We start from the raw sequence: 19,433 nt of genomic DNA, 5'->3' as shown, positions 1-19,433 counted from the left end.
AATACCAATGCGATAGTGTGAAAACCACTCATTATTACTAATTTCTCTTTTGTGCTTGATCCATTCTCTCAGCAGGCAGCTCTCCGCCATCCCCATGTCCATACATGCATGTACGCAGAGATACACACGCGCAAACACGCATGCACTTTTTTATTTCTGCACCACAGAGCAGCGTTACCGCTCTGCCTCTTCAATAACCACATGACGAAGAAGGGAATATGCCTTTGCAAAGGCACTGTATTCTGGCTCACCGCTCTTTGCTATTTTTCAGCTGGATGTCACTTCAGATTACCAAATGCTGTCCAAAGCGCAACACGAGCCCAACAGACCAATTTCTGTACTTATTTAATACTTCTGAATCCACTGACACTGCATGAGGTATAAATAAGTACAGATATTGCCCTAATATGTTCAGGGTAATATAAATCTGAAAAAATAGTCTTTCTTCTGCACTAGCAATCAAATCACATTCTGAGCTAAAATAAGCCCTTAGGGAAAAAAAAACTTAAAGAGTGGAGGATGAGCTATGTATGTAAAATTTGGCTAAGTAATGAGTAAATAGGTACATGAACTACATATAAATATTTGATGAATGAGCTGAAGTAGGGAAACATTATGTAGGGTAAGCTAAGGGGGTATAGCTTAAAGCGATGTGAAAAAATCTGCTTGAGAGTGAGATATATGAGATTGTGGAATAGTCTCTCGGGAAGAAGTATCAACCCTATTATTTAGATGACTTAAGATATGATTGGAGAAAACACCAGAACACTACGCCGTGCAGCAATATTCCAGGATTTGAGGGGATGATCTGGAAGAGAAATGGTGGCAAGAGTCATATCTCTACTATCAGCTCACATTTCCTAAGCTCTTGCCAATTGAGCATGAGATAGAGCTTTTCTACCATGAAGGAGACCAAAGGGGATAGCCAGGAGGTGCAGAGGACCCTGCCCCCAGTTGTCAAAGGGACATCAAGCTTTGCTAGAGGTGCACAGAGACTGCCTGGGGTAAGAGCCTGGAGATGCAATGGGGGAGAACACTTAAGGACCACCAGTGAGGTCATGCTTTGAGGCTGGACCACAGCTCTCCAGAGGTCCCCTCCAACCACCGTTGGTATGTCTCTGCAATTCAGTCAGAGGAATCAACATTAAAGTACATGCTGTACAGCTCTCTTTCCACATCAGTGATATTTATGAAGGATGACCTGCTTAAACAAGCCATGCGAGGTTGTCTGCTGCTTCTCATCTATGTGTCTCTTTTTTGTTTTTCCCCCGACAGCAGAAGATGCCATTCTGGTTCAGGTCTAATTAAGCTGATCTGACCAGCCTAGAAAGTCCGCTGCTTCAACAATAATGGCCCCGGTCTCTGAATACATTTCTTTTACCGCAAAATGCCTACTGAACTCAAAAAAAAGGTTTGTACATACTCATGACACAGCAGTGAACAGCAAATATTGTCTAAGGCCATCATTGTTCTTTCTGTGCAATACGTGGCTCATCATCAGAGGCTGATATGATTTTTCACTTCCTCCAGTGAATAGCCTATGTTTACAAAGGGCAGATTCATAACTGAAGTGAGACCTATTACTTGCTGTGGGCTAACGCCCGTGTTTTCAGCCAGTTGCAAAAATTTATGTGATATATCTTTTTTTACCTTTTAGAATTCCCTGTAAGTCCACATTATGAAATATATGTAAAAAATAGTTATTATGTCTACATTTAAAATATATAATTTGTGTATGTATGCTATATATATTCATGTGTATATATATATAACTTGAATTGTGCAGAGGAGAGGGTTCTCAAGCCAAGCTTATTGAGATTCAAAGTACAGCAGACCTTTTTCTCATCTCACGAACAAGAATATTTCCAGGCAAATTTGCATTTTGTAGCCAGGGGCATCATTTGCAGGTGACTGAACAATCAATTAAAATAGCTTGAGTAGGTTTTTCTGTCGGTTTTTCCATATAACCAGGTCATTGCTGCTTATTCACATGGTTAGGGGCATTTTAGATGTTAATAACACAAAGTTTTCCCAAAGATTTCCGGTATTGTTTTATAGATTTACGTTTTCTTTTCCCCAAGGTGATGGAGGACTGAACATGCACCTTTCAACACGTTGTGACATCGGTCAGTCTTAGCAGTACTATAGATCTGTGCTGCTATAATAATTATTCTACCTTACTAATTAAAATTTACAAATTCAATGCAGGCCACATAGCCATCACAAAATGCATCAACGGCTCCTCCATAGCCTTAGGCCCTCAGGTCTTTGGGCTTTGAATAAAGTGAAAGACAAGTCAGCAGAACCGAACCAAATTCAGGATCGGTAGTTTGATGAGGCTTATTAGGGCAGTCCTATTTCCAAGGCAATCAGTTCTTGGTCTACGTGTTGTTTAGAGCCAGTTTGTTGTGGATATTTGCAATTTCTCTGTGCTGCTCAGTTGCATGTCGTGGTGGGCTCCAGACTCATATTTCAGATCCAAAACACTGTTCCCTGTGAGCGTGTTAAAATAGGTGGTGAACTCCATGACCACAATTACCACGGCTCTTTATTTCCACTAGTGATTGATAATTGTTTTTTCTTAGGATAAATATTTTTAGTTGTCTGAACAAATGCGCTTATGCATAACAGGGTTCAGCACTCCAATCACCGAAAAACAATTTTGTCACTGGTGGTGAGTCAATCATCCTACAAAATGCATAGTTAATGTTGGGGTGGTTTGGTTTTTTTTTCCCCATAAACTGTTCATCAAACGCTTGTGGATAATGAATGGGTAACTTAGGATCAGACATGATATGTAAACTTAGGGCTCGATTAATCCAATAATTTATTTAGCAAGAATAATTTAAGTATTACTGTCTGAAAGCATCGAATTAGTTCTGTATTAACCCTCAGCCCTACCCTACCCCCCCTGCTGAGCCAGATCCTGCCTTGTGCTCACCTTCACCAGCCTCAGGGAAAGCAAAGGGTCCTCAGCCTCACATTTCCATTCAAAAATTGTCCAAAGACAATCATGTTATAGCTAGTGGAAGTGAAATGGCATATTTTGGATACCCCTTACGACTCTGTTCAGTATGCGTATGGTTTTCCTGACTTAAGATATAATCTATCAGAGTATATTTGTACCACCACCTTCAGTATTGCTCCGGTGTAGCTAAGGTTCAGTTATCATTTTCATTATAAACATTTGCAGTGGGTTGGAATAATTTGTTGTAGAGCATACCAAGCTGTCTGCTTGGATGCGTTGGATTTTTCCTCCATGCAATTGATTTAAATCATATAAGACGTTTTTGTAGAGAGGCCAAAAAATAAAACTGCACCTTTCTCAATATTTTTTCTTTTTTGTTGTTGTTTTTGTTTTTAAAAGTTATGCTTCAGAAGAAAAACCAAGAGACTTTTATACATAAATTATTGTTTAGCAGTTCTTAAAAAGCAGTGCAAAACCCAATATTGGCTATGTAAGTTTCATCAGAAGAATATTTCAGGTTGTGGATAGGGTGATAGTAACGTGTCTCACAATTGGTAAAAATGTGAAATCACCATAGTCACGATAAAATACCTTTTCTAGAAATGTAAGGGTATGAAATCCACTCTGCTTTCTAAATGAGACCTACCAATGTCAAAGAAGATATATTTCATAGATGATAAAAAAAGACCAAGTAATTCAGGCTCAACATACTACAATTTAGGTCTTGAATGTGCAAACCTTTACTTAATCTCTTTATAAGTTGATTGAGCTGCCAGAGTATTTAGGGATACCTCACATGACTGAAGGCTTTCTTTCTTACTTAAGAAGTGGTCAGGAATAGGGATAGAGGGAAACCATAAATTGCACATTTGGGTTTTCTATCTCGGCAGACAGAGTCTGTTCAGCTCATTCCAGGAAACTTGTCAGACTTCTGAATTTTGTAATGCAGATGCTCTGCTTTGCTTTAATAATTTGAATTTAAAATCTCATCCTTGTATTTACAAAATGCAAGTAATGAAAGCCACGTGATTTAGTTATGTCATATATTGCACATGTAAAGCAATCGTGTGGATCAATGGTCGCTTAGGTATGCACTGACTTGCCTAAAGCTATTCCCTTTGCAATTCATCAGAAAAAGCTGGTATTGAGAACATTTTTACAAATCAAACATCTTGATTAAAAATGTCAGTCTCTATCACCTGAAATATTTTATCCGGGATTTGACAAGTTTAAGTAAGATTTGTATGTCTGCTGGTCATATTTGGAACCAAAATTAATTTTGAACCTGAAAATCAGATTACAGTTCTTTGCAGAATGTCAGAGCATCGCTCTCTTGCAACTGGGCTGCCGAAAAGAAAAAAAAAAAAAAGGAGAAAAAATAAAGAAATTGTCAAAGCAGACTCTTTTGTGCAAAGAGCCTGCAGATTTGAATTTTTTTAAATGAAAAGAGGAGTGACTTTGATGTGTTTCACCTGAGTACATTGTGTTACTTATAAAGACTCACCGAAGTGCCCGACGGTTCCCTCAGCCCTGTCTGTTGTGGAGCCACCTCAGGTCCCCAGCTCAGAGAAATTCTCACCTCTCCGCATTATATGACCTGTGTTCAAAGCACAATATGTAGCTACACGATGTGAGAACTAACAGTGCTGCAAGCTGTGAGAGGCAACAGAACCTCACTCTTTCTTTGGGCGGAGGAAGGAAGAAGGAAATCTTGGGAGTTAAAGTTGCTATAATTAATTTTCTGTGTGTGCACTTTACTCATACAGTCAATTTGTCATTGAAGGGTATAATTTACTCTTCTCTCCACAGACTTTTGAACAGCAAAGTAAAAGACTTCGGATATTGCAAAGTGTGCAATACTGATGATAAGGCAGAAAAACCAATGCTTTTGCAAACCCTCCCATCACTTTGAGTCCTTTCTCCCAGCTGGCCTCTAAAGGAACTTTCCATCAAAGCCAGAAGAAAACTATATACAATTTTAGACCTTTACCTGACCTCTTGTTTCCAAAGGGTTATGCCTTAAACCTCTGGGTCCTTCCAGTTTTCTTTCTTCCTGTTAGAACTTCCCTTTCAGGCGTCCTCCGTACCCCCGCACGCCTCGGAGTGGGCTTTCGCGTCAGCTATCTCCGGCTCTGCTGGGAGCCCGCACAGCCGAGCGGCTCTCTGACCTTACCTTCAAACACAAAAGACCAAAGAGAAAGGATGAAACCAACTGAAGCAAGAGAAAGAGTTGTACTAGGCAGCGGAGGAGAGAGTGAGAGACCGCCACGATGGAGTATCGGTGGGAAGTGCCAGTTACAGCGAAACGCACCGCACAAAAAGCATTTTAACCCTCTCTCTGCAACGCAAGCCAGAGGAGCTTTTGTCCTTGTCACGTCTTATAATAGATTTCTTATCCTCAAGCGGATGTATCACAAAGCCCAGGCAAAACTGTACTGGAACAGAGAACAGCCAAAATCCCAAGTCGTTGGTCTGCTAAGAGGGGCTTTAGAAAGTTTGGTTCGCTAAATAAGGAATGAACTGACCTTGAAAGTAGTAGAATCAAGGAAGATTGCTAAAAGTACCGCTAGAAAGAGATATCAATAGGAGTATTTTCATATCTGCTCAGCTTTATTGCATGAGCCAGATGACAAATTTTTGAACCATTCTTTAAAAAACAGAGCTTCTTAGAAACAAGACGAAATACAAATATCAACTACAATACAAAATATGAAAATTGATACCATATTTAACATAAAAGCACCTCTGGTATATCTCAGAAGACACACACAAAAAAAAGATCTTATGAATAAAGATCTTAATAATGTTTAACCGTAATAAGAAGGCAGGAGAGAAAGGATCAAGAAGATCTATTGAATATTTGTGGGGATACGCACATTGTAGCATCTTCTAAAAGTGAATCCATTTCCAAGAGCACGGGTTTATGGGCATGTTTAGAAATCACGTCTCACGTCTGAACACTTGATAACGTTCAAATATGAGCATAACAACCCAGCTCACAACGTTGAGCTCTCTCTGCTGTTGACCATCTTTTCATTTTACAGCCTGAGTTAAGCACCGTTTCTCGGATCTGAACGCAGTTTGACGTTTTCTCTGCAGACTCTATTTGAACAGTTATAATCCAAGTTTCTCATTTGTAACATCAGTCCATTGCTGATTAGGGACTACAGCAAAAAAAAAAAAAAAAAAAAAATGGCCTGTGTGGAGGTGCATTTTAGTTTCCAATTTATTTGTTTGCTTTTAATTTCTCAGAAATTTGCCGTGAGAGATTATTGAGGGACAACATGCTTTTCTGGACGTAGAGCAGTTTTGAACGGGGTTACTTTGAGTTCTGTGTATTTTTTTCCCCATCTTTGAACCATCGCAGTCGCGTTCTGATCTCCAGCGTCACCCTGCTTTATTTTTACCTCCCCTGACTTGAATCGGAGAGAGCGCAAAGCACAGTCTCTGGTGAATGTTGCCGGCGGAGCACACACCGGCATCATTAGGAGCCCCAAGAAGGGTGAAAAGGGCTTTGCTTCACTCAGCGCAGCAGAGCTGTGGGCAGAAGCACCCATGGTGAAGAGCTGACCAGCTGCGTACGCGTGCCTAGACACGATGTGCACATGCACGCAAGCACGTATTTGTCTGTTTTCTACAGTCTTGTCTTAAACATGTAAATCTTTCATTTTTTATTGAACGCGCAGGTTGGTTAGTTATCCAAAACCCTTTTAAACCAACAGAAGCCTTGACTCCAACTCGTATTTGCACTTAAAATTGAATGTTGTCCTCTCAGGGCTCTTCCTGAAAAGTAAGAGAGACCATCCAGAGGGAAAACGAGGTTCAGATCAATTAAATAAAACTAATGAAAACACAGGTGAACAAAGTTGTACAGCATGTAAGTAACTCAGTTAAAGTTTTCTAACCTCCTTGAATGCTGACCTTCGAAATTACACGTAACCATCTGCTCATGAAATCTATATATTTCTCGAGATCGGGGAATAGGAGTTCAGAGCATGAATTTCCTAAGGGCGAGATTCTTGGGGGAAGCAGAACTAGGGAAGCATGACCGATAATTTCCCAGCCTGAAAATCTCTGGAGTTATCAGTGAAGATAGCGAGGGGAGGCTTTATGACGTGGAGGGCATAGCTGATTAGAAAACTCTTTAAATGGATGCTAAAACAGGGAGAGAAGGATCTTGGCTGGCACTCAGACTTTAAATAGAGCATAAAAAGCTGTTTCTTTATTATTTCACGAGGAACTAAAGGAAAGTAATCAAGAATACTTGTATACAACTTATTGTAGTAAAGAAAAATAGAGGGACTGCAATTCAGATTTTGGAACCCAGCAGTTTTATGAACTGAAGCAGTAATAAATCCAAAAATAACAAAATGAAATAGAATTTAGGAAGCTATTTAAAACCAATTTGAATTAAACAGAGTGTTATTGAGCATTTGAACAAATCTATGTATTTTTATATTGCCACAGCTCTTGGTTGGGTATAAACAGCAGGATAAAATAGGAAAGTAAAACTCCTGGAAATCACAGTTACCACATTTTATAATGGCAATTTACATTTACAGTATTCATTGCTCAAAGTTGAAATTGTGGCAGCTCTGTAACAACTGTGTCTTTGAAACCTGTTTACTATAAGACGCGTTTCCTGAAGGCTTATACCCAGTCCATGTATCACACGCGGGTGGCCCCGACGTTTTATCAAGACACATTGTTTTGTCCCTCTTCCCCGAATGCAATGGTATATTTTGCTGTCCCCGCTTCTGTAGTGCTGCAGGTTATGTTCGATGGGAAAATGTCTTATATAGGATTATCTTTGTTATTATTTACACAGAAGAGCAGACGGGCATAAAGAGTGGTTAAATGAAAGGTCCCTCTCAAAGGAACGTATGAGCCAGAGTCTCCAGGTTCTGGAATGTGCTTACCCTCAACCACGCAAACAGGTCGATGAGCACGTCTCCAGAGAAACGGGGTCCTGACCGCACATTGAAGAGCGAGCAGGGGAAAGAAATGCAGGGAAGGACGACAGCAGAGGGAGAAGGAATTTAAATCTGCTCCAGAGCGCTGAACGCTGGCTGACACACCGTGTCATGGAGGCCCAACAAGATGATTGAGGCTGTTTACTTTAGTTACTGAAGGAAATAGATCATTAGGGAGGTTTTACGGAGGAAAAAAATATATTTTTTTTTTTTAATCAGTGAAAAAAATCATCAAGCTTACCTTAAATATAAATATTTTCTCTTTCTCTCACATCTTCCACAAGGATAAAAAAAGCATATCACAACTCTTATTGAGCTAAGCTTGCGAACCACCCTTAGGTAAATGCTGCGTGTGCATCTGACCATGCTCCACAGAGGGGAATCGGAACGGGAACGGTTAATCGACTTGCCTGGATAAACTTTATAAAAGACGCACGTCAAAAGCAAGAAGTGTATCACAAATGCACTGTTTCACTCCCACATTTTAATAAGAAAGCGTTCCGTCAAGATAAACAGGTAGATAGGTAGGTATTAGTATGTCTTGCACCTCTGGCAGTAATTTCAGTCTGTGGAGGAAAGGTGTAAGACATCAAACAAAACTCCCCTCTGATGTTGGTAGTAGCAGTCCACACCTAATTTGACATGTGTAATTAGTATCTCAAGGTGCAAGGTAGCGAAGAATCTTAGCTACAGCCTTTGTAAGAGAGAACAAAGAGCTGGAGGTATGCTTATATTTAGCCTTGATGTACTTCCAGTTTTTAAAGCAAACAGAAGTGTTAAATAAATCACTATGAATAGATCTGGCAAAGAAAAAAAAAGTGGGAGGCCAACCAGAGCTGGCAACTCTAAGCCAAAGGACTGAAAGAGAGAGACTGAGATTTTTTTTTTTTGTACTTTGGTTTCTTCTTCCTTTGTCTCTCACTACTTATTAACCTCTTCCTACCTCCCATGTCACCCGTTTTCCCACAATACTGCTCTCCATGCGCAAGGCTTGGGTTTTCAGTCTGCCACAACTGTGTGTCGTCTGCCGTTCCCCCCTGGGCTGGAGGACCACCTTCTCGGAAGGCAGCTCTGCTCCTGGGAAAAGGGACTCGACTAGAAAGCTCATGGTTGAGGGCACGTCCTACAACTCCATTCTCCAGAAGCATCGGTGTTTATTCCCTTTCCTGCTAAGGACCCGTCCTCTCTGGTACGTGGGCTCGACAGCGGTTAACCCTATGAACGACTGTGAAAGGAGCAAGCAGAATTGTCTCAGTCTCTCCCCCACTTCTTGCTCTTATACTGTATCACTAGATTTGCTAAAACTAGCGGACAACAAACATTTATGATACACAAATAGAGAAAGAATGCTACAAAACCCATTGAGAAGCCAACGGTTGTCAGATTAATTAGTCTCCGATTGCTCAGCCAGACATAGTGCCTTAGAGCAATTTGAGGGACAGCAGGATCATGAAGTCTGCTCTTTCCGCCAGCAGTCTTCATGTTTCCTACCTAGGAGGAATTTGTCCTGTCTTAAGATTAAGAAAATAAAGCTTTATAAACTTCACGTGAAACTTCCACAATTAGTTACCGTCTTTCTGGAAAGACTTCTTTCCTGTAAGTATTAATGGTTTTCTATTTTCTACTTTCAAGCTGCATGGAAGTAGAAATAGGGGAGCAAAAAAGGTGATGAAATAAAGACAATGAAAACGTAGGCTGAATAACAGGAGCAACTTCTATCTCTTAACAGACAGCTAAAGTAAACCTTGAAATAACAGATTGGTCAAAACAGTGGAAATAAGCTACAGAGAACAACTTTTGCACTCGCAGGAGATGAACTTGTAACCGAGTAGCTTTTATCCATCTCTAACTTCTGATTGTACCACAAGAACAAGGAGAGGGTGTGGATATCAAAGAAAATTGCTTTAGGGAATTTAGTCTCACTATTAGCTCTTTGTCCCCAGGGATGTTGCTATGAAATGAAAAACACCTCCTAGAGCTGCCATAATGGTAAAATGAAAAAGAAATTCTTATTTGGAAGGAAACGTATGTCAGATGTTTATAAGATAGCAGTAGACAATAACATAAGAAAGTCAGATTTTAGCTGATAGAAATGGCTCTTGTGTAACTGGAGACCAGCAGGAACCTATGACAAGCAATATATCTTTGTTTAAGGATTAATTGCCACCTTTCAGCAACACAGGGTTTCCATCAGTAGGAAGCTTAAAGAGAGAGATTTCTTGAAAGGGAGCATTATCCTTGTGATGTCCCAGTGGTTTCAGAAAGGTAATTGAGCCTTCTTAAAAGAGAAGGAGCTTCTGTAAGTGGCACTGTACTGCCAGCAACAACCTTTTATGCATCAGTAGTTCATTTCTGTTGAAGGATCGTGTCATTAGCATATAGGGGTATTTATTATATACAGGATATCAAAACAAGGCGACTTCTAAAAGCTTACCTTGGAAAAACGGAGCTCAGCTTGTCTGGAGGGGAGAAGCAGTGTTGGCTTATGTATTAAAGTGCACGCTAATATATTATGGTGTTTGGAGAAAGGCAGAAAATCGCTGAGGAGATTTTTCCTGAACATCTTTTGGGTATTCTATTTTTCCTCTCTGCCTCCGGGCTGGCCGGTACCTCCTGGGGACAGGCCTTTGTAAGGGATGATACGAATTTTCCCAGATTTCCAGTGCGCGGCCATGCAATAAACGGTCTCACAGCACTGAAGCCTCTGCAACAGTGGTCTGGTCCCCTCGCAGAACTGTGTCAGCCCATCTTTTCCGTGTACGCGTCCCCGGCATGAAGGGGAAGCAGACCCTGAAGCTGCAGGACAGCAGGAACAGACTCTCATGCAAAAGGGGAAAACCAAGAAAAATCCATCTTATTCTCATTATCACACATTTTTAATAAACAGACCTCCCACAGAGGTGGTGCAGAAGACAGGAGCCTCAAAAGTAATTTACCTAAGCCAAAGCCAGAAAGTTAAAGACTGTTAAAACCTGAAAGTTAAAGAAGTAACTGGAGAAGAAACCTATTTTTAGCACTTCACAGTTAGACGATTTCATTTAGAAGAATATCCCTTTCAGAAACGTCTCTAAGATTTCCCCTGACTAAGAAGTGAAGTCACTCAGGCACCCAGGGAATTTTACATCAGTAAAACAAGTCATGCCTCTCCTGCAACTTTTATGACTAGAACCATCTCCTTTTCATCTTCTTTCTATTCCTTTCTGCTCCTCCAGCGACCTCAAGTCTGTAATCACTTAAGACAGCAGCAAATGCATGAAGATTATACAGATCTGAGCTCCACAAACTCCTTCTCCTCCTCCCTGCTGCCCCCAATATTCTCGCTACTGGGATAAGCACTCTTAGGAATATTCTTTGGATGAAATCTAAGTGTCAACTGTGTCAACTTCCTAGACCTTGAAAACGCGGTACGTGTTGGGTTGAGATTAATATCTCTCACTTGACTCCCCAGGGAAGGCAATTGAAACCTCACATCGCAACAGATGTGTATTAGGCTTGTCACCGGTCATGCCAGCTCCCCATATACGTACCTTAATTCACTTTCCATATGCATTCTTCCCCGCTGAAACGAAAGACAAGATAAAAGGCACCGAGCTGAACGCGCGGCTTGGTGGCCCAGGCCCCTGTCGACAGCAAAGAACCGGACCAAGACCACAAACTCATTTCACGTAAACAACTCAACAGCAGTCGTATTATAACGGTTTTCGCAGCTGCTAAGGGCCCTGGCCATCACACGGTATATTGAATTTAATATTCCCTTACGCAGATACGCAATCAGTTTTTAAGCTCAGAAATTTAATATCTCCCAACACTGGAGTAAATTTCCTGTACCGCGAAGACCGCAAGGGGGTTGTATTGCAGGCGCTCGGCTGTCATTCTGCGGCCCGCTTTGTTGAGTTTTACAGGCACCCAAATTGAACCAAAGTGTGAAACCCAAAGACTTTTAGTATCCTGTTGACTGGGAAGCTGAACTTTTCCATTAACATAATCCTAAATGGAAATACTGTATTTATAAGGTGCTACACGTTTAAAAAAATACTAAAATATTAACTGTAATTTTTCTAGCAAGTTAAAATCATGCTCTTAGCAGTAAAGGGGTAATCAGTTTGTCATTCCACAAAAAGCCGACGTGCTATAACTGTGCTCATGGCCCCAGAAATGAAACAGCTATTAAATTCCTCAGCTTTTCTGTACAAAAAGATATTCTGGAAACATGCATGAAGGCTCTAGTGCAAGACATATGATTCTTCCAAGTATTACATGTCGTTTCAAAAAGCTATTACCCTCCCATTTTAATTCTTACTGTTTTCATCAAAATAGTGATTTGGAGTGAAACAGCAAAGAGCAACACAGGTCCTACGGAAAGAGAGTTTTCAAAAATATGTGGTGGAAAACCAGAGCGTAAGATATAAACCACTAAGGCTGTGAAATACTGTACCATGTCTTTAGAATACGGAGCAATGAAGCAGTAATTTACAATTAAATACCACATTTAGCACGCAGTGTATTCAGAATAACAACTCAATAATATAATGCAATAATAACTCAATAATATAATATCCAATACATTCCTCGGCAGTGAATGTTAATGATTAGCCTGCTTATTAATGGCTAAAAAGGAAACTGCTATAAACTTTCGCTGCAGTAGTCAGTAATGATGCATTACTCATATTATTTCCCATAAAAAAATTAATTGTTATTGTGCATTGTACCTGAAGTTCCCAGAGGTATATTTTTGTCCTCAAATGTATGAGTAGAAATTTCTAGAAAAAAACCCTCCAAGCTTTGCTGTATTCTGAGTTCACATGCTGACTGCACCGCTTTGTTTTAGGAAGAAGTTATTTCCAGAACTCCTCATCACCCACATGAGAACCAACTGTTTGGAGCAGCTCCCTGGCTGCTTCCAGCCTGCTTCTGCTTCTGCTCCCGCCTCGGAAACCCTCACCGTACCCAGATTGAGGATGAAATTTTCAAAAGCTCTTTTTGAAAAGCATTTTATTAAAGTGTTTAAATTCCACTTCCTGTTTTATATCCACCACCAGAACACCCAACAGCCGGACAGAGATTCTATCAATGACATCTGTCTGGTGCCATTAGATATCATGTAGAGCCTTTGGTTCTGCAGATATGTTCTGGCTGTAATATTTGTGAAGCTTGGTGTAAATGGTTTGGTCTAAGAGGAGCAACTGTTAAGTTCTGTAGTCATTTCCCAGCCCTGTTTCTTGATGTGTACGTTTTCGTATCTAGTCTGTCTAGATCATATCCCATCGCCTGCAGGTCTTCCTGCCCACACCCTTACAACTGTGAACACGTTGGCTCATTGCAACCCAACCGATTGCTAAAGAGAGGACAGATATCTTAAAAAGGATCCTACTGACGTAAAGGCTGGAACGGTGAGAAAATTCACATGAGAAAAAGTCCATAAGATTTTTCCAACCATGGAATGAAAATTAATTGGGAGGTACAGTTACACTCTGCTTGATATTGAAATGAGTCACAAGACAGACAGTCTTTCCTGGTCTAGGATTTGTTTATTGAAGAGAAAGAGATATTGGAGGGAGGGGGACAAAGGTGGAAGAGTTGGATTTATTTATTTTTTCTAAACCTGATGTTTTCATCTTTGCCAAATTACTTCTCGTGTTTTATACCCTCTTAATTTTTTTTCCTCAATAATGGAGATGAATTGTCATCTTAAAGTCAACCCCTGGAAGGTGCAGTTGGAATTAAAAGCCCAGCTGCAAAACGGAAGGAAATATTCTACAGCACAAGTAAGGGATGTACTACAGATTTCAAGACACCTTTCGTATACGTTTGTGTCTATTTAGTAAATAGGAACTTCAGCAGAGCCTTCTGTTTGAACCAGCGGAGATGATCTCCTCTTGGTGTGGGTATGCAGCAGCATGAGGGGGATGTGGAACCCACTCCTCTGCCCGAGTACCGCAAAATGAGGTTCAAATTTGGGCTCATCTGCAGCTTTGCAGCTCTTTAGGAAAATAGAGTTGGTGATTACAGTGGGCCGTTGCGTCTGAAGCAAACCGGCACCTTTCCTGTGTCGAGCCAGAGACTGGCGCAAGCAATATTGCACTAAAAAGTAGTTTGCATTTTACAGCCTGTGTGTTTTGGAATAGATAGGACCTAAGTGCTCAGGTCTTGAGTTATCACTGCTTAGAGTTTGCTACAAATCAGCCTGTGCCCTTCGTCTGAGATATGTGAAAATTAGACACAAGGCTGCAGTGACACGTTTCTTCAAGCTCCTGAGAATTAAAACTTTTTCTATTATGGTTTGGGGGTTTTTTTTGTTGTTTTGTTTTATATTCTGTGCAACAGTGATTTTTTTTTCTTAGACAACTACTGATAGGGAACCTGAAAGCAGCATTTTTGGTCTTTAGACTAATTCATTACATCACAAATAAAACCCATAAGCTAGAGCTAACAAGGGAAATACCTGTATTGTCAAAAGTACAATTTTTCTACTGTGGAATATTGTATTCACAAAATGCTGAAAGTGTAGTAAATCCAGAATTGAATTTAGCACAAAGACATTAGGTCCAATGAAAAGCTGCAGTTAAGAGTGTTCTTTCCACAACCACATTACGCGGTTCATATGATTTCAGGAGGTAAAGAAATACAAGGATATAAAGAAATACAATCCATAAGATAAAATCTACTGATAGTCTATGTTACTTTGCTTGATCCAAAACAAAATTTGAAGATCTGATTGTAAAAGGGAAATGCAGTTAATTATTTTAACGACTAGAAATTAGACCCTTACCTTTGCTTTCAGTCAAAGCTTCTTCCTGCCCCAACCCTCTCCTCCATTCTTTTCTTCCAAAGACAAAGTGAAAGAGGTTTTCATAGATGTCCGGATACTCCCCAGAGCCAGGTCACTCCTCACACGCGACAGAGGCCTCACGGCGCCAAGGCTGACCAGAACAAAGGAATATCCATATGGGGAAGGTTGTGGTCGTGGCTGACGCAACGTATGACAGGAATAGCAAGGGTCCAAGAAATCTTATTTGGAGTATGTGGGGGGTCAGAGTGATGTCCCCTCCCCTGTGTCAGCTTGCACAGCTATGCCAACCCAGAAAGAGAAATTTGCTCTTGTTACAAACATAAAGGAAACCAAAGCACCCCTTATGATATGTGGCAGCTCTTCTGTTTTGTTGCAAAGTAGTAATTTCTTGCCTCTTTCTAAAGAGCAGCTCATAATGCAGACCAAAGAGACAAAAATAGTTGCAATACCTGTCCTGAAAAGACAGCTTTATGTATTTTAATACAAGTTCCTCAGAGCTTAGACCTACGGCCCTTACTCACACTGTAATCACGTACCTATGAGACCGTTTCCATTGGCTTGTCCATGGGAACGTGAGCACCATGGCTGCACATCATGGCTTCTCTGGCCGGTAGTACCCACACTTTCTAGTTAGCTAGCAATACCCCACCAGCCCTCTCCCTCGGGAAACAGGGTGCTGCACTTTTCTTTGCTAGAGGTACCCATGCCGAAATACCACATTTTCTGAAAGTTTCTGCAACAGAAGTCCTTATTTCCATGAGCCTATTCAATTTTTGCTTTTATAGCCTTGCATTTAAATAAAGTCCTCAGATTATTCCACTGCAATAGCCTCACACTTCTCACTTCATCCCTTGTCTTCCTTCTGACTGCTGCAAGTATTTGGAATTCAATCTTTAAATTTTTATTTCCACAAACTCCTTTTTTGCTGAGCATGTCATTCCATCGCTTCCAACTCACCGCGCTATTTCTGCAGTTGGCAATATTCATGTTTTTCAATAAGGGCATGGTTTTTGTACAAATAACCAAGCACACTTCCAATGTTAATGATGTTTTTCTCATGCCATTTCTCACTCGCGGTGAAGGTGAGCATGTAAACCAGATGTTTTCGGCAAAAACAAATTCCTAAACTCATGACCTAGCGAAAGCTACTTCTGCATATCTTCAAAGTTGGAGGAATATCCTGCATGATTTATAACAGCATATACTGAACAAACAGAACGTTAAATATGAAAACAGGCTATCGCTAATTTAATATTTTTATTTATGAATACCTATGCAATATTCACAAGTGTTTCTCCACCTACTCAAAACAATAGCTCTAATTACTTTAACGGTTCCGTGATATTATTTTTTTTTAATTCAGACATGCGTTGCAATCCAATTTGGTTTTATGACTCAAGTAGGGGAGGAGGAAAACAGATAAACAGTCATTTCTTATGTGTTATTTATGAAAATATATTACGCTAACGAGTAGACCCACTGTCTACAGACAATGCCTTATTCTTGCAAGAATGAAGTCAAATGCTAGGAAATGCTTGTTTATCTCATCTGCAAGTCAGATCAAAGCATCAGCTGTTTAAAACAGCTTACTTAGCGCAATGAAACAAATCATATGTAGTGTTTCGGCACCGTTCTGATCCGTGCTAAAATATAATAGCTTTTTACACGGGAGTGCATAGAGAACACATCTAAGTGCAAGGAAAAACACTGCCTCTTAAACGATTGTAGTAATCTCCTTCTCTGTGCCCAGGGATCAAAAAAGAAAGGATTAAAATACTCTCCGTGCTCCCTTTCACACAGAGAAGAGTACGGAAACATCATTGCAAATGACAGCGAGTCCGACACAAGCCCTTAAGGCACTGTTTTGTGCTTGGCCAAGGATTTTTTCTCCTCATTTTTTTCCAGCACAGCACTGTCTCTTGCTCAGGCCACTTGTAGGATTTGAGTATATTCTTTTGGACATTTTAAAGAATGGAAGCAGTTTTCGGCAATAATACAAAATTAAACCGCTCTTTTGAAGAGTTTATCATTTCAGGTCTTAATCGTGTAAGATTAAATCCACATCAATAACTTACACCCCCTGTATTTTAAAATCACTGGAAATCACCACATGAGAAGTAAGTTTGTAGGTTGCAGGCGTTGAGAAGCTGTGGCAGATGTGTACATTCAAACTACACAACAAACAGTGACGTTACTGCTGGTGGCAGACATCCAACATGTTCAGGAGAGTTCATGGATTTGCAGGACCTAAAGCTGAAGTTGGCCTTGAAGCGGAATTTTTTTCTGGCTGTTGTCATCGACCTACAAAATGAGTGTTTTGGGAATCTTTTTTGGTGAAAAGCGCACGGAGAGATGCGTGAGCAAAGAGAGAGCTGGTCATGAAAGAAATCTGTAGAAACAATAACGCATAAAATTTAAAAGCAGTAATGAATATCATTTGTACTGTGTAGGGAAAACAACTCCACCCCTAGCAGTAGACATGATCCAATTACTATGGAACCCGAGAGTAAAGAAATTTCTCCAGAAAAATAAAAGGTCTCATGTCATAAGCAGTTCTTACTTAATCAAAATTCTTCTTCTGAGTCTTGCATGATGTAGTAAATGCAAACATTATTTGTTGATGTTGCCAGAGGACAATCAAAGGTTGTCATTTATTTCCCCCTTCGTCCCCATTACAGAAATTGCACCAGTACCCCCAGGTAAAATTTGTCTATCCTGATCTCTTCTGCCAATCGAAGGGGCTCCCGAAACCTGCCTGAAAGGATTAAAAGAACACTTACCTAATTCAGATGATGCGTTCTCATACTCAGAAAGGTCCAATTCTTGCCTTGAACATCAAATCCACCAAGGAGAAGTGGCCTCAAAGGGCAAACAGTCATGCAGACCAGGATATAATCTTTCTTTTTTTAAATTTCAGAAAATAATCAGAGTGCCAGCTATCAAAAGGGGGTCTTGTTGGAGATAGGGGAGAAAAAAAGCTATTTTTTAGTCATCTTTTCAACATATTTCTAATTCATGCCCAAAACCTAACTGTATTCAAAATACTTTCATTCTGTTAAGGCCTCAGGACAGCTCTGCCCGTAGAAGGCAAGAAGCACACCTCAACCTATATCTTTAAGAAGGCCAAGATACAGGGCTACACGTGCAGAAGGGATTATATCCCCTATTTCCTAGACTGCCTCATTTAATTCTAAAAGAGATCCAGGATTGGGCAGTCTAGCAAATATTTCAGAATATCTGTCCCTTGTTCTCTGTTTTCAGGTTTTACACAAATGAGGCATGGAACACTTTCCCAACAACTAACACCACAACAGACTTAAAGGCTTTAAGTTCTGTTTTCTACCCTTCAGAAAAGATGAACCATTGCTTTACTTTTATGACTCCAGAGAACGGGATGATTAACTGAATCAAAACGTGTTTTATCAGGTGAGTCTTGGCAGCTGTAGCAACAAGGGTTATTTAGGAGCATCTGAAAGTGGCATCATGGAACAATAAAATTCAGTATTTTGTCAGGTGTGTGACTTCACTGAAGACAGGATGAATGACTGACACATGAAGGGGTCAAAACACTTATTTTTATGCAGCTGCGTATTTGTCTTCACCCGTTAGGTTCCTCTCTCTCAGACTGGTGACGCTCCAGATCTGAATGACAATCCCTCATAGTCTCTGCACTTCTGTCTCATATGTTTTGAAGATTACAGAAATACAACGGGTAATCCATATTTTTAAATAAACATTTCAAAGAGAATGTGTACATAGCTGTAAAATACATAATAGTTTTACGCTTTCCTCTAGTTATGCTGTATTGTGCACAATTGTACTTACAACAATTTCCAAAAGTTTATAAAGCCAGAGTGCACAGTACAAAACCAAAAAAATTTGCATTCAAGGCATCAGTTTTCATCGTTACTGAGCCTCGTTGAAAGCCCAGACAAATTTGTTCCACTGGTTCAGAAGCATGGCGTTCTGCTAAATATAACTTGGTGAGTTGATTTAGCTGGGAGGAGGCACCAGAATGAAATTTATTCTACAATTTTACATTCCTCCTGAAACACTGGACGTCTTTGGATGGAGCTCAAAGATTCAATGAAATAAATCAGATTGATCCCTTTTGAAAGAGAGCTCAAGGGGAAAGAGTATCAGTTCTTTACGTCACGCATTCACACATATCTGAGCTTTAGGATGGTCAAGGGGCCTGTGAAACTTGACTGATATTAATTATTTAATTGTTTGCATTAAGTTTTCGCTTTCAAATCCTCAGACGTGATGGAAGATTTAGATTTACTACAAGAACGCAACATGAACCCACGGATTCAATACCCATATTCAGAACCCTACACGTTCATATTCCAGAGGGATCTGCTAGTATACAGAACAACACTACACGTATTTTGATGGGGTTTAATATATTGATTTAAAGTCCTTTAAGTTTGGTTGGTAAGAAACAGAATGACAAGAGACCAAGGAGATTATAATCAGGGGTAGAAGTTTTAGTGTGCATCAGTTCCCTGTACCTTCTTCCCAAATCAGTTGATTCTGCAATAATAAACATAATCATAGAATGGTTTGGGTTGGAAAGGACCTTGAAGATCATCGCATTCCAACCCCCCCTGCCCTGGGCAGGGACACCTCCCACCAGACCAGGTTGCCCAAGGCCACGTCCAGCCTGGCCTTGAACACCTCCAGGGATGGGGCCTCAACA

The sequence above is a fragment of the Vanellus vanellus genome (assembly GCF_965231255.1).
Source record: "Vanellus vanellus genome assembly, chromosome: 8".
NCBI classification, from domain to species: domain Eukaryota; kingdom Metazoa; phylum Chordata; class Aves; order Charadriiformes; family Charadriidae; genus Vanellus; species Vanellus vanellus.
This window is presented reverse-complemented; position numbering follows the sequence as displayed.